The 16,430-nt window shown below is 41.5% G+C and overlaps 1 protein-coding gene across 7 annotated transcripts in view; it reads right to left on the bottom strand.

Moving 5' to 3' along the window:
• The window catches only part of TSPAN18 (tetraspanin 18), a 120,592-nt gene that overhangs the window by 33,667 nt on the left and 70,495 nt on the right, over window positions 1-16,430 (bottom strand). The window contains exon 1 of one of the 7 annotated variants that reach the window (XM_058807839.1): window positions 5,339-5,418. The exons of the other annotated variants lie outside the window; for them this stretch is intronic. The gene's annotated coding sequence lies outside the window, so the exon portion shown is untranslated. Of the gene's footprint in view, window positions 1-5,338; window positions 5,419-16,430 lie in introns of those variants that run through there. 7 annotated transcript variants of the gene reach the window in all.

Here is a 16,430-nt window from a genome sequence, read left to right as displayed (position 1 = left end):
AGATTTTATCAAGCATTCCACAGCAACTAAAAGTTAGAAGACTGTACCTTTTTTCCCCTAAAGGAAACACTATGAACAATATACCCTCTTTCTCAAAATATCCCTATTCCCTAAGCACAGTGCATATGTAAAAGTCTTAATTGGAGAGACTGGGGAGTAATTTATTTTTGCAAACAAAATCAGCAGCTTACGTGCTGATGACATGGATCCAGAGGCTTTCAGACAACCTCAGTGGGGTGACTTTCACCCACAAAAAGCATAACATCTCCTCTCACAAAGCTGGGACTCTAAACAAACTGCTTCTACTTTGCCTGAAAGCCAAGACCTTTGTATGGAACAGATATTTTCTAAATCTCCAGGAGACTGGCTGAGGTTAAAGCAGGTCAAACCATGTAATACAGATATCTTTGTGTTGATACTACCCACGGTGCCTATTAGGAAGGCCACAATTGTAAGAAACCTTTTCTCATCAAGGATATTTAATACAGTGCCAGAGAGTCTCCCCAGGCACTCTTTGTTTTAAGGTTTGTGAGCTTTGGGGTGAAAGCATTGAGTCTGATTGTGAAGTACGTTTTTAGCTCTATTGGAACCTAAATAACACATGAGAGCAGCACTGGAAACTTCACTGACAGCATGGCTTGCAAGAGCCCTGGGTATAGCCTGGGGCAAAGCCTGGAACATAAAAACTAAACCTAAACTAAAACTAAACCTACACATAAAAACTGGCATGCACTCACAGGGCATCCTAAGGACTCTCTCAAAACTGAAGCAGCAAATGTAACTATGGAGATACTCTGGCTGCTTTACTCATCCTTCACTTCTATTTTACCCACTGGAAGTCAGGACTTACAAACTAAAGACATGAAACATTTTCTAATTCAAATCAGAAGGGCTGGAACAATTACAAATGTGTCAGTGAATGATGAAGGCACAAGCTGATCCCATGGCCTTAAATCAGAACAAAAACAATTTGTAGATGGACTGATGAGTACCTTCCTCTTCCCACCCAAATGAAGCACAAACACACCCTGACCCAACTGGACAATTCTGATTTTGAAAGTCTAGGCAACCTTCTTAGGGAGAACAAAATCACATCTCTTATGAGGAACAGGACTCCACAGGCTAACTTCCACATCAGTCAGGACTGGGCTGAATTCTGAATGCAAAATCACAGCAGTTTTCAGTGGCTGGAGCTCACTATACCCACACTTTGCTATGTCTCTTTTCTATGCCTCTTTTCTTGATCAGCATGCAATTTGAAAGAAATGCTGCATTTCAGCTAAAACCCCCATATTTTAAAAGTATCAAAATGAGGTTTGCAGAGCAAAGAGCCAAAGCAGCCTAGATTAAGGCTGAGAAAACATAGGAAACAACAGGATGTTCAAAATATTCTGAGCACAGAGAGACAAGCCTTTGGGGACAATCTCCTAGGCAAGCAGCAGAGTTGCTCTGCATTAAGAACAAGAAAAGTTGTCTCAAGAAACACAGCATTTAACAGCCTCTTCTCCCATCCCTGCAGTCAGCACAGGGAGAAGAATGTTTCTGAAAACATTGTGGAGTCATGCCATGTAAATACATTTGACAATAAATTTTATGACAAATTTCATTACAAGATTTGTGGTTACCATTCCTCATATCTGATGCACAAACCACCTTGCATCAGAACATTAATACCATTTAAGCCTTAGATTGCTTTCCACATTAGTCTGAAAGCCCTTTATGAAGCTGTGTCCTCTATAAAGCTGATGTGGCTTTGCTCCAGGATACCCAGCAGGTGTCCTGGGCAGCTTCTGTGGTCTCCTGTCTAGTGCTCAAACGACTTTAATATTCCACTTCTGCTAACATCTCTCACAGAAACTCACAGACATTAGCAAGTCATTTCAAGCTGGTGTTCATCATCCTCCCCCACCGCCTGTATTTAGGATAATTAACAGCAACACTTATCTGTCACCCATGGGGTTTCAGAGATTTAGTTTGGTATCCTATGAGAGTGCCAGGCTGCCTCTACTGAAAACAGGAAAAAATGTACCCAGAAGACAGTATTCAAAATATTGTCATTTTTAGATGAAAACAAGTATTTTGAGTGACTGCTAGTATTTTTTAAAACTGTTCAAGTACAAAAACCCCAGGTGGAGTCCTTCATATGGACCACAAAATGTCAGATGGTTTGTACTCCACATTCCTCTCAACAATGTGCTTAAAACTGTAGAAATATACATTTAGAGCTGATGTCTCCAAAAATGCTCTCCTGCAGCCCTCAAACAGACAATCCCTTTAAGTTTCCTCTACAGGTCATGCCAGGAAATTTCTCACTGGGAGAACCCCAAGTCAATGATCTTCTGATGAATATACAGCAAGCTTTGTAATCTTAAAAGTGGACACTGTCCACAACACAGCTGAGGTCCCACACCAACCAGCACCACCAGGGCCCCCAGACAGTGAGAGGTCACATCACAGGGGTTGAGCATCCTGGTTACATTTGCAGGGCCACTGCCAACTCAGTGCACTTTGAAACTCCATGCCCAGCACCACATGCACACACCACCCTCCCTGCTGTTCCCCATTGACAATGGTGTGAAGCAGCTCTTTCAGGGAGCCAGCAGAGATGGGAGAGTCTTCAGGGCATTTGGGATCAAGGATCAGTGTCCTGGAAGCCCCAGTTGCTAATAAGGCATGGGGACATTTTTGGAAAATGTAGTCCCTTCAGAAGTACCTCAGGAACTAAATTTTTCCAGTCAGCACAGTGTCAATCAGGAATTTGAAGCAGGCACTTCCAACAGTCTCATATTCATAACAAAAAAGCTGCAGTGAAAAACTTCCCCCAGTAAGGGATCAGCTACTTTCATGGCTTGGAAAAACAGATTTGTTCTTACATCTTTTGGGTGAAGCACAGTAATCTGAATACAGGATGCATTAATGTAAATCAGCCTTCCAGTATTTCTGTTTATTTGCACCAGCCTCCTCCAGCTCTGAGCCCATTCTTAACCTCCATCCTTTCAAGCTGTGCACCCAGGTGCTCTAGAGGTGAGTGCAGTGTGACTCTGATGAGATGGAAGATGAAGTACCAGAGATGCACAGAGAAATATGAGAGGCAGGAGATGTGCTTAGGGATCTATCATCTCGATAGGCTGAGCTCCTTTTCTGAGCCTGCACACTCCCTATGGGCCAGGGGAAAGCAGGTGATGATGCTGGCCCACTGTGGAAAACCCTGCAGAATAACTTTGACTCTGTTTGTCCTTCACCAGTTTTGCTGTTTAAATGCTGCAACTCATTGGAGCTGAGCACTCCCCACCAGCAGAGCCAAGTTCTCCCCTTTCAGCCCCTTGAACCCCAAAGAGAGAGCGCACAGAGAGGCGCAACCTTTCCCCAAAGTTTTGCAGCTGCTGAAACAAGCATGGGCTCACCTTGTCCTGACTGACTGGACTGTCCCCCCTCCTCTCCTCCAAGCAGAAGCTTGTGTGTATTTCTCTTCCTCTTCCATTCCACTGCTTCAAATTTTGAGAGGCTCTATTTTACCTTTTATTTCCTAAGTTTCCCTCTCTTCTGCAATGCATGGTGTTGACACTGTTAGCCATGTATCATTACCATATCTCAATACCATATTAATCTTTTTTGTCACCTGATTTTTGCATATGAGTTGTCATTTGGAAAATCTGATTTTGCTCAGAAGTATCCAAACAAATCTGTGAGTCAAAAAGAATGAGAGAACAAAAGCGAGTGCCAAGTAAGCTTCCATTTAAGCACTTTATGTATCCTGTATGAAATACCAGCTCCTAAAATTCATTTTGTTGGTGAGATGACATCTCATATAATATGCTATCTTTCCATTATGTCAGGGTCACACTGCTCAGGTGTCTCAGCTAATACTTATCTGCAGCTTTCCCTGCTATCCTGGGAAGATTACAGATAAATTAGGTGACTCCAAAGTATTTTGGAGTAAAAGCCAGGATATTTTTCTGAGAAAAAACTGTGGTCAGAGGTAACTACAGTCTATCAGTACCAACCCAGGGAATTCATTTCTGTAAATCAATGAAATACTGCTAAATCTATATCAAACACCCAGAATAATGATTTTGTCACTACTTAAACTTTGCTTTTGGCTCAGTGAATCTGAAAGTAGTCCTTTCAACTGGACCATTATTTGGTCCAGAGATTTTTTTAAAAAAAAATCATTCTAGGATGGGATATTCCTGTAATGTCAGATTTCATTCAACCATTTAATAAAAAAAAATGATTACACTGGTGGGTATGGTATAAGCTACTAACCTACAAAATAAACTGATTTTAATTAAGGCACAGATGTGCAAGGTTTTGGCTGGAGACTTTAAATATCTGCTTCCAGAAGTATGATACCTTTATATGAGTCATAGGCAAGATAGGGAGGAATTTACTTTATACATTCATTTTTTTTAAGGATTGAAAATGCAGGATTTAGTTCATGAAGGCAGCTTTAAGTTACCACCTGTGGTTACTACCCCAGCTTTGCTTAGAGACCTGCATTTTCCAGCCTGGCTGCAGTGACTCATATAAACAAGGGAATTCGCCTGGGGCAAAGGGTGCTTAACCTCGATGGGTTTGACAAGATCTCCAGTCATACTGTGTTTCATTTTCCCAACCACACAAGCAGGCCACAGCCTCATCAGGGAAGCAGCTTCTGCTCCAAGCAAGGACACATTTTTCTAGCTGAAATAAAGTGATATGTCATGACTCTGTTCCCTTTACAGCATCAGTTTCTTTCCTACTGTACCTAAAGGCTTAGTGGGCAATTTAATAGAAACTTTATAATGTGAGTACTTTTCTCCTTTTTAAAGATGATTTATCTATCCTTTTTGTTAGAAGATCTAAATGGAGGTACACCAGAAAAAAAAAATTCTTTCCCAAAAACTGGAGTAAGCCATATTGTAGTAGGGATATTGCTACTTTAACTGTGCAGTTAAGAGTTTAATTAGCAACCCTGCATAACATAGCATAAGGTTTCTTAGCATCTGTCCACTTCATACAATGTACAAGAGCTCCTAAATCAATGAGCTTACTCCAAACTCTGAAGAAAAATACCATCAGCCTTTTACCAAGCCTTTACCTTTTACCAAGACTTTTTGCTCCCCTGTTTTAAATATAGCCACTTTAGGCTTTACATGGCCACTAAAAAAAAGTCCATGTAGGTCTGACCTGTGAACACATTACTTTACATATTAAAGAAAATGGCATTAATTACAAAGCTGAACAGATTCTGTGACCACCACAAAGTGAAACAGGCTCTTATAATTACACAGTTGGAAAAATAGATAGAAACATTAAGGAAATACACCAAAAATAACTAAAATCAAAATGTACCAACCTTTCCCCAGCTCATCCTCCAGGTAAACATGAGTGGAGACCAAGTTCCCACTCAGCCCCAGAAGTCAGGTGCCTTGTCTGAGCCCCAGATGAGCCCCAGGTGGGAGTGGGATCCTCAGCCAGCACTCACAATGGGAACTTTCTGCAAAAGGGCAAATGTGGCACCTGGGCCAAGCACAGATGTGCTTATGCTTGGAACTGCTTCAGATACACTTAATGTATCAAAAGTGAGAAAGCCACCAAGCTGGAAAGCTGGGGTAACGCTGCTTTATGGCTTTTCTCTTAAGAACACACAGCACCCATTAACACCCGTGACATGTTTCCTTAGAACAGTAAGCTCTACTGAAACCCAAGTGACCTTTTAAGGATGTTCAGGGTGCCTTACACTGGCATCTATCCAATGTACCTTTTACAGGGCACCATCCTGCAGGAAGGCAGCCACTGGCATTTTTATTGGTTAACTGAGAAATGTAGTGTCTGTAGTTCAGAAGGAGAGAAATATGTACATACTTTTGTGTTTATTTTTAGTATTATGCAATACACCAGGGAAGGATGGGATATTTTTTGTCAAGGACACACCACAACTTATCCTTTCTCTTCTCAAAGCTCTAATGTTATTTTCCAAATCAGTTGATAGCATATCAGTCAATCTGGTGATAGGAACTTCTTCCTAGATGGCTCCAGCCAGCAAGCACCTGGGAGCTACAGGTTGTAGGTAATAAGATTGCAACTATGCAGCATTCAAGCAGCACTGCACTGGCAACCCCACAACTATGTAATAGATTGTCTAGAAAAAAAATGCACTTTTTGCCTAGTACACTACCCGAGATCACCACATTTGTCCATGGCAAAGGAAATGGATCACAGAGGAGCACACCCTACCCTAATGAGTGTGACACCACCCAAGGCGGGCTCGGGGCTCTCAGGGAGAGTTACCAAGTCAGGTTTCCAGTCAGTTAAAAAAGACAATTTCCATGAGGACATTGACCTGCTGGGCAGAGATTAGCAGCAGGGAAGTGCCATCATTCCCAACAGCAGGGTAATGAGACAGCCTCTACATTTTGCAGCCTCAATTCTTCAGCAACATTGGTTTTCAAAATACCAAAGGTACTGGGTGCAAGGAGAAGGTGTTTACAGCTTCAAACAATAGCACAGCGACAGGAGCTTTACAGACCTTGGATATTGCATGACCTACTCAAGCACTCAGGCCCTGAGCTCTTTGTCACAAGGTCTCTGTTCAGAACAAAGCCAAGTCCTTACAGCTCCACTTAAGTGCCTCTACTAGCCTTCATTAAGAGGATAGAAAAAGGGGCAACAAATGGTTTGCTAATAAAGACTGATTCTTAGGTGCACTATGAATAGAGGAGAGGTAGCATAATTACATTAGTAAAGGTAACTGGGGTCACTGCCACATTGTTGTTCATTCTTTAATTTAAGCAAAAATAGTGTAAGGTGGCCATAATTGGAGAGAGAGAGAAAAAAAAAAGACAGGAGAAACTGTTTTGCTTTTGGATGAGTCTGACTGCATGATTATAGGATGCTGGTTATGTCTAAGAGGGAGCTACTGAATATTTAACCTTAGAAATGGAAGCCTGGTTGTCTCTTGTCCTGTTAACATCCACACATATCTTCCATTAGCTCTAATTAGGGCTAACAGGGTGTTCACTAACTATCTCCATAATTAATGCTAATAGTAGTTACAGGCAAACGTTGATAGAAGATGAAATGCCAAGGTTCTTCTCCAGGGTTAAATGCTCAGCAGCCTGTCTGTCTCTCATTTCCATTTCCTCCTGTAACAGCTCTTTAATCAATCCACGGATCCCAGACAGCCTTGCACACCCAGTCTTGCAGCAAGAGACACGTGCAGCCATAAGTAACATGCTGTTATTTATACAAAATATAAACACAGACACACAATACCTGACACATACTAGGCTGGTTCGTGTCCCTGTGCTCACCACCCTACAGATATTCCAGCAACATACTAACAGCGCAGACTGACACGTCCCTTTTTCCTACAAGATGCCCAGGCCTCACAGGGAAGTAATATCATTTCTATCATATATTAAGAAAAGTAATTTCTAATTAACAAACCAAAGAGCAAGCAGATCATAGAAGCACCTCAATTACCCTTATTAATGTCATTATGCTACCTTTAGTTGATAGACTATACTATATTCCCAAATCAGACGTTATTAACAAACCATTACATTTATGAATGAGAACAGAACAATTATCAGCCCTAATCAGAACAGCTATAATCATGCACCTTCTGTTGTGCTTCTGGGTCAAGCCCTGAGCAGTAGTTCATTGAAAAAGTGTTAGCAGACTGCTTCCAGCCAGGGACCATTTGCTAGCACAAAGTCTCACTCTCTGCTCTCTTATCCCATCATAATTGGAGAATATTCATCAAATGTGCAATTATGTGGCTGAGTAGATTTATAAACTGCCTTTAGTTGGGAATGTATTTATAAAGCCTCAGGGAACCAGGGGAGTACTCTGTTGTTTCCCTCAGGAGCTGCAGATACTATTTGTAGAAACCTTAGCATGTTGAAGTCTTTGCCAGAGATGTCTCAAAGAGGCAAAAAGCATCAGAAGAGGAGTGATGGGACAGCCTGTGCTGGCAGCCAGGAAGAGAGGAAGGAGCAGGACAACATCCCCTGGAGCTGGCTGTTGGAGCCAGACGAGGAGCTGTGCTTGTGGAAAATGTGACTCAGGCATCTGAGCCCTCCCTGTGCCCCAGTGCTGGTTGTCACTGTCCTCCTGCACTTTGGGGCAGCTCCAGAAAAAAAAAACCACATGCAGACATGAGTCCCACAGAAAGGTACAGGTGCTCTCTATAGGGTGAGGAAATAAATCAATTTGTATATTTATCAACCCACCTCTACTGGCCCCATGTTACATTAAAGAGGAGACAGCTCCCACGACGCATCTTAAATCAGAACTGGAAATGTTTTGGCTTTGCTATGTGAAAACAAACTTTTTTTGCCTGCTTTGTTTTCTGCCCTGGGGAATTAGTGACTCAAGCAGGATGCTGAGGACTCAGGGGAATTTATTTTTCATCATGTTTAGGGAGGTTTTTCTTCTACTAGGCATGCGGGCTTATTAATGCAGCTTCACTGCATTTAAAGTACTTTAAATAAAAGTACTAGACTTTAAATAAGTAATTTTTCCCCTCTATTTTTCTTCATAGGTTTGTGGGGGGAGCCTGGGGAGGTTACTGTTCAGGAAAGCAGGGCATATGAAGCACAGAAGGCACTATCTGAGCTCTCTGCAATGGGGTCAGAGCCAGCCCCCTTTGTGATGCATCCCCCTTTGCCACAACTTTCTCAGCACTTCTAACAAGGGGAGGATCTCCCACAATCCCCAGGACAGGTCCCACTCTGGGCACCCTCACATTGCTCTTTTTGTGGCACTCAGTCCCTGTACCACATCCTTCCTCTTCTGGTTCCACATTTCACCCACTCTTCGCTGACAGTACATCCATGACTTGCACTGAAGCACCCACTTCACTGCTAGATGCTCAGACTAAGAAACTTTGTGAAAGAGGAAAGTGTCAGTAGGGTAAAAACCTTCTCATTTTCTTGGCCAGGTCTGATTTACCAGAGATACTTTGCTGTATCCACACAACTTTTCTCAGAAAAGGAACATAGAATATTCTTTTCCAGAACTAGAGGACCAGCAAATAGTTTAGCTATAGGCAATCTGACCAAACACAGAATGTTTCTTCCCAAATAATGAGTTGGTTTCAATATATTTTGAATATTCATGATATGCATTATGATATGCAATCACCCAAAACAGAGGAAATATATTTAACAGTAGCAGGACCAAGAATGGCCAGAGCTCTGTATTACCTGTTACAACACTGGTCCCTTTTCCAGCCTGCTCATACTCTTAGCATGTAGAAATGCACAGTGAAAAAGAATATGTACTCACTAAAAGTACCACTTGTAAAATTGTATTTTAAAATCAGAATGTTGTAAAGCAGCAGCTACAAAATGAGCTGGTATCCTAAGCAATGACTTGTCTAGACATTTTTATAAGAATTGCAGTGAATGTTGAGTAAGTGTTCAAGGAAATCTGAGTTGATTGAAACATCTGACTACTCTGTGTTTTAACTGGATGGCTGGTGCTGCTTGAGCGTCTTGCCAGCAAGATGAGAAGGATATTAAAATAGGAGGGTTCAAGAAAAGTGAGAGGATAGTTCATCTCCTCTTCATTATTACTTAGTGAGAATGCTCTCTGATTGTGTTGGATATCCAGTTAATTTTATCCAGGTCTCTGCAAAGCACAAACCCACATTGGCAATGCAGGTAGCACAAAGAGATGAATCATGTCTGAATGAATTTGTTCTCTCTGGATTTTTCTTTCTTTTTTCTCAGCACAAACAGAAACAATTGAAAAAGGTTTGAACTGAATATTTTCTGTAAGACAGCTTAGCCAGAAGCTGAAAACACAATCTCTGAGATGCATTTTCTAATTTGAATTCTTTGTATTTTTGCATTCTGATGCCTACTCGCTTTCACCTATCATTCTGCATGATGGAATATCATGGACTTCCTGAGAGCTTGTTACATCTTCCAGATGAAGCCTAAGTCTGAGCTGAGAATTTCTTTCTGGTTTGGAAGAGACATTTACTGCTTGGATTTGTTTTAAAACTCAAACCCAGGAATTTTGTGATATTTTTGTGAATCTAGGATGGAACTTCTAATCAAAACAAGACAGAGTGATAGAACTAGCCAGAGGTGTGGTCAATGGGGCAGGAATGTGGGAGACAGAAGATTCAGGTTGACATTCCTGGTCTTCCCAGTTCTCACCAGGGAACACAAGCAACCAGGCTATTGAGCTAAAATTAGATGAAAAACACACCTTCTCTGCACAACCCTAACTTACAGAAGTTGCAATGTACTACACAGATTAAAGTTCCTTATCTTTCAAGTCTGGTACTGTCCTTGCTCAAAAGGCCACTTGAAATTCCATTGTGTACAAGTTAGGAAGCATTTGGGGAATTTAGGATGAACAATAGTAACATAGTGAATAGTATATAAAAGAACTAACTAGTTAGATCTTAGCATCTTATACAGACCACTCTGCCCAGACATAACTCTCGTTATTCTCCAACTCCAATGCACTGACAAATCCATGCTATAGGAGGCAGAAACAAAACCAGCTGCAGACCTACTGATATACCAGAAAAAGCAGAGCATTTCTCCAGGGGCATGGAGCCCAAGTATCCCCTCAGAACTTCACACCAGGATAACAGTGTCATTTTGTGCCCTACCAGATCTGCCTGTCTCTGGCAAAGCCCCGTGTCTGTGCAGCCCTTTGCTGTCCCACTGCAGTGGGGTCAGTGCTGGGGCTCTCCTCCCACTGCCCAGCCTCAGCTCCCTGTGCAGGGAAAAGGCACATGAGGACCAACAGTAACCACTGAAGTCATCTACATCCAGGAGCCACAAAGATATATTTATTTTCTTCCTCTCTCTAAAATAAAATAAACCCCAATTATAATCATCCTAACCATAACGCTTCAGTTTGCAAACACTCTCAAAGCTGCAGTAGGCAATAAATCAGACATGTCACTTCCAGCAATTCATCTCTGGAGTTGGTTGCTACATGGCTGTAATATATAAAGAGGCTTTTTCCTGGTGATCCTCAGAGCCAAGATTCTTTTTGTTGGCTCTTCTTTAAACAAACACTCCTGTAAATTGCAGTTGAATTTAAATTTATCATTCAATCCTAATTATTTTCCTCTAATCAGTGGTTTGAGGGTGACTTTGGTTCTGTTAGGCTGATACATTGTCATACTCATTTAAAAAATTAATTCATTTAAGCCAACTCCAAATGTATGCACATGATATCTCTGCTGCAAACTCATCATTGCCACATAAGTCACAATGAAGGCAACCAAGACCTTTTGTTTTCAGGAAAATTGTCTCAAAAGAACAACAATAAAAATCAATAAGAGACAAAAGAAACTTCTGCAATGCCATGAAAGACCAGCAAAATGCACTGAGGCTCTGTCAAAACACAGCTGTAACATCCCATCCCTTCCACATCACTCAGAAGAATACGAGAGAATTTTCAATAAAGCAACAGAACATGAAGGTTTATACATCTTTGATGTCCCACAGCTGGAGGGAGAGACAGCAGTTTACTAATCCTGTACCATTTCCCTTTCATTAGTTAAGGTTTTCAGTTTTGGATGGTGCTAAATTTAGAAGGAGAGGTTAATTGTTTAACCTTAGAAAAATAATTATGCTTCTTTTGGTGCTGTCTTAAAAAAAAAATCATCTTTTTAGTTGCCCAAAGGATTTAAAGCTCAATGCAATGGTGAACTCTTTAGTGGAGACTGTACCTGATTCACTAAACAAAAAATCTGAGACTAGACTACAAGTTTTTACAGATTTTGGACCTGCCTGCCTATGCTGTGGGAAAAAAACCTCCCAACACTTATTTAAAACAAAACTTGAAATCAGGTTTGGGTTTTTTTATTTCTGTTTTGGTTTGGGGGTTTTATTTTAAATCCAGTGTTTCAATACTGCACATGTACAATTTAATTTCTATTCCAGTTACTACTGTCATTTGGCTGGAAGAAGAAGTGCTGTGCCACACCTAAGTCTGCTTTGGAACTTTCAAACAATTTTTCAATCAGAATTTCTTGCACTTCTCTAACTATTTGTCCTCCTACATGTTGTGTCTATAGGGTTTTTTTTTTTTCCCCAGTAGAGGTGGTTGAGTAGTGATAATTCCTTACACTCTCAACAAAACTGGTGTTCAGCCCAGCCTTGTCAGTCACACAGATCTGTGTACAGAGGTAAGAATTTCAACCCCCATTCTGGTCACCGTTTTTTGCAAATTAATTGATACTAATATGGTTCCCAAAAATGTTAATCCACTCTCCACTTCAGCAGGAACCAGAGTGAACATTCACTCCTCCCATTTCAATTTTCCAGATATCACACAGGTCTTTCTCTAGTTCTAAAAATAAAAATCAGGGAGGAGAAAGGGGTGTGGTTTCCATTTTAAACAAAAATATTTATATGGTGTAAAGTGCTTAATCCAACAGGTTGTTGGGATATTAACACTAAAATTTGATTAGGAGATGGAATTTTCTTGAGCATATTTTCTAGTTAGCATATACTTGGGTTACCTAAGTAAATAATCAGGTAAAACACCTGATAAGAAATTTATTTATGAAGATGGGAGGAAGAGAGCAATAAACAATTCATATGACAAAACCCCTGTACCAAAGTATAGCAATTTAATGTCTAACTTCACCTTCAGTAGAGAGAAAAGGGTTTCTCATTTCTACTTACAATAGATACTAGCCTTCTGTGAATAGCTATTTACTGACAATCAGTGGCTTTGTGTGCATATTTGCATACATATGTATGTATGTATATATATATATTTATACACGCGCACACAGAGCCAAGACAAAGCACATTCACCTTCAGCCCAGCTTTTCAACAGTTGCCTCACAAGGAATCTCGGTGAGCCCCATCTCTCATCCTCTGACACCCTTCATGCATGTGTAAATAGAAACACAAAGTGTGGACTGCGACCTCAGAACAATGCGCTTGTGTCGTCAATCATTTGCACTCGTTTTGCAGACATGCAAATACCTTCATAAATAAGATTTTCTAAAGACCTAGGAAAAACTGCTCCACATTTCCTGACCTTCTCCTGTTTGTCTTGAAAACCCTTCAGGTTTTCAGACTTCGAACAGTTTTGTTTCTAATATTACTTCAGAGTTTGGTGCTGTCCTCCTTCAGCAATGAAGACAAGCCAATCTTTCATGTGACTTTGCTCAGGTGTTCATCTCCCTGCCACAGGCACTTCATTACACTAATTTGTTTTCACATATTAAAGTAGATCAGGCAGTACATATTCATAGATCAGGTAGTATTCCTGTCATGGAAATTGACTGTACTTTGAGCAAGAGGAGCCTGATCCATTATTTGACATCTTTCATGCTCTCTCAGTCTAAAGGTTAATTACCACTACTGACACAGTTCCTAAGTGCTGTTTGAAATAGCACAATGCTCTACAGATGTATACAGCAAAACCCATTGCAATATGAAATAGCCCAAATTTAAACTAGCTGAGCTTAAAAATTATTTTTGGTTTCTCTCAGTCAGTGAAGTTTATAGACATTCACCCATGTGTCGAACAACAGGTCATCCTCCTATCTATAAGCTTTCATGTGCTCAGCAAAGGAGAGAGGAGGTTTTTTACCCTACAGTCAGCATAGTCCCCTCTGAACACAAGAATAATGCATGACTTGGCCAGTCACTGTCACCAAGCAGTGATGTGTATGAGCTGCAAAGAGCATTTTCATGTTTAAGATGAAATAATTTATTTTTAAATATTCAGCAGTCAGTGCCTTCTTCGTATTATACTCACAGGATCTCAAGTCACAGGCTGTGATTCCGTGTTGCCAGGGAGGCTACTTGTCAGCAGCTGTAGTGTGAGCAGCAGCAGGAGGCTCAGAACAAGCATGTGAAATAAAGTGCACACGCCACAGACAGCACAGTGGCTGCTTTGCTAAGTGGCACCAAGCGCTTCACCCTGCGGGAGCCCTCAGATCTCTGCGCCGAGCAGCTGGGCTGCACTTTCCTCCTATCAATAATAATGATAAATAATAATAACAGCAGCAAAGTAAAGGGAAGCTCTGAGCTTACATACTGCATCAGGTGGACTTTGTGCTCCTGCTTCCAAGCGCACAGGGATTACATTGCCCACCTCTCCCACCATGGCCTCTGCTTTTGCAGGGCTGGCTGGGGGGCTGAGATGCAGGACTGCCCTGTATCCAGGCAACAGGCAACCCTGATGCTCTGCAAAGCTCTGCAGTGCACAACAGGAGAAGCTGGGACAGGTGCCTCCCCAGACTTCATGGAGTGTGGGATAGAAAGAGCTTTCCCAGTTTCAAAGAAAAAAGCAGAGAGTAAAACAAGCTGCCAAACTACTTTCTGCCAATGAAAGCAGGTTCCAAGGTCTCCCTGGGGCTGCCTGGTCTCCCTGGGGCTGCCTGTTTTCCCAGCACAGCTCACTGGGAAGATATAAAACTTACTGTGACCTTCTCTTTTCTTTCTCAGTGCTCTGTATGTTCTCACCTAGGTACACCTCTTCCTCCTGCAGGAATTTTCCAGATTTACTAGCCACCTTATTGGCAGCTGTCTCAATTCTTGGAGCCATGTTTTGACCCTACCAGTGTCATGATTAATGGACACGCACCCACATTACCAGGCTTCAGAGATGGTTTGTGGGAGAAAAAGATCAGCTGAGAACAGATGATTCACCAATCCTTATATTCACAAGGAGTTCTTCATCAGTAAAGGGATAAACTTCTGGGCCAGAGAGATTTGTGGGAGTATGTACGCCGACTCCAGTGGCATTCAGATTTCATACACAGTGCCTTGGGCAGCTTTACTCATAATGCACTGTTCCACTCAGCCTCCAGCTTCAGCTGATGTTGACAGAGACTGGGACAGTCTGATGAAAATTTCATATTTGAGGAAAGACCAAAGAACAACATGAGCTAAGTTATAGACAAACCTGGTCCCTAAGCATCTTCAATTCTCAGATAATCTACAGGCTTCTGATATTCAAAACATGACCTGCAGAGGATAAAGCTATTTGAAAAAGAACTGGAAATATGCTCAGAGAGTTTCTGTAGTGTTCAGCTGCCTTTCAAACAATTCTTCAACCTGCCATATGGACATTATGTAATTGCAAAATATACAGGGAAGAATGGTCATGAATAAAAACGGTATGACAAATTGCTGCATGAAGATACTCTGATCCAAACCAGGATTAATTCAAAGAAACCTTGTGTCTAGGATGAAAAAGGGGTCACAATGGCCCTTTCCTACCTTACTTGATGCTGTGTCAGCATTTGAGGTTCCTAGCCATAAACATAATTTGTGACACAACAACACTGCACAGCAAACACAACGGGTAGCCTAACCTTCCTCATCATCACAGTACTAATACACTGTCCAGTCAGGATTTTTACTTTCATTCACCATGACTAGAAACATTAAACAAACACTACCCCCAGAGCTGCATGAAAAGATAAAATCAGGAGCACTCTTCAGAGCTTGGGAATTCTCATGACTCCTGCTGCAATCTCAGCTCCTTGCCCATAGCTTTCCTTCTCTCTTACCAACTTTTACAGCCTCACTGTCTTGGCAAATAGCTTATTTTCCTTCTAGCACTGACAGCTGTTATTGTAGGAGACAGCACAGTATAAAGTTACTCATTAAGGGAGGTAAAGAACTACCTCCCTTCAACTCCAGTTGAACTTTGGGGAAAAATAAGTACAGTCCTTCTTTTCTCCTTTGTGAGCAATGGCATGGAACATCAGAAAATAATGGCCTAAGTGCACTTTGTACAGATGTCCTCGAGGAGATTAACTCAGGGAATGCCATTCCCATCCTTTGCAGTTCAGGGTGTGGCTTCCCAGCCAGCTACACCAATTTTACAGCAATTTGCTTAAATCAGAAGGGTGAGGTGGGACCTGTGTACCAGGTAGGTGTCCTGGATTTCAATCTGAGTTTACCCACTGACAGAGGAAGGGCAAAGCTTTCTAGCTTTTAAATCAGATAAGCTTTTCCCCCCACAGTCTTATGTACATAAAGACTATCTTGAATCACATAAATCTTTTTTACAGCTTTTCCCTTTCCCAACATGTCCATTTTGCAAAATTGCCTCAGCTAAATCAAGAAGAGTTGCAGCAAAGAATCTGGAGGTATGGTAAATGGAAGGACAGAAGGATAAATAAAGGGGCTGGACAGTGATATGGCACCACTGTAAAGCTGAAGCACAGGGGTCCTTCCTGAGACAAGATGTGCTCCAGATCAGAGGTGACAGCAAAGATCCAAGAGGATAACTTCATCTTCCATTAGGAAACCACTGAGGTCTTCAGAGCACACTCAGCAAAGCACTGCCACCACTGTCTTCTTGAGGACCTACAACTTAAAATACCCATTTAAGTGCCCTGGAGAAAATACTCCAGATGCTTTCACCCACTGCAAACCCAATTCTTCTGCCTGGTGCTGTTTTGTGCAAATCAATCCCTCATTGAG

The sequence above is a fragment of the Ammospiza caudacuta genome, chromosome 6 (genome assembly GCF_027887145.1).
Source record: "Ammospiza caudacuta isolate bAmmCau1 chromosome 6, bAmmCau1.pri, whole genome shotgun sequence".
Lineage (NCBI taxonomy): Eukaryota > Metazoa > Chordata > Aves > Passeriformes > Passerellidae > Ammospiza > Ammospiza caudacuta.
Note: the sequence above shows the minus strand (reverse complement) of the source record. Positions and strands in the feature narration are given on the sequence as shown.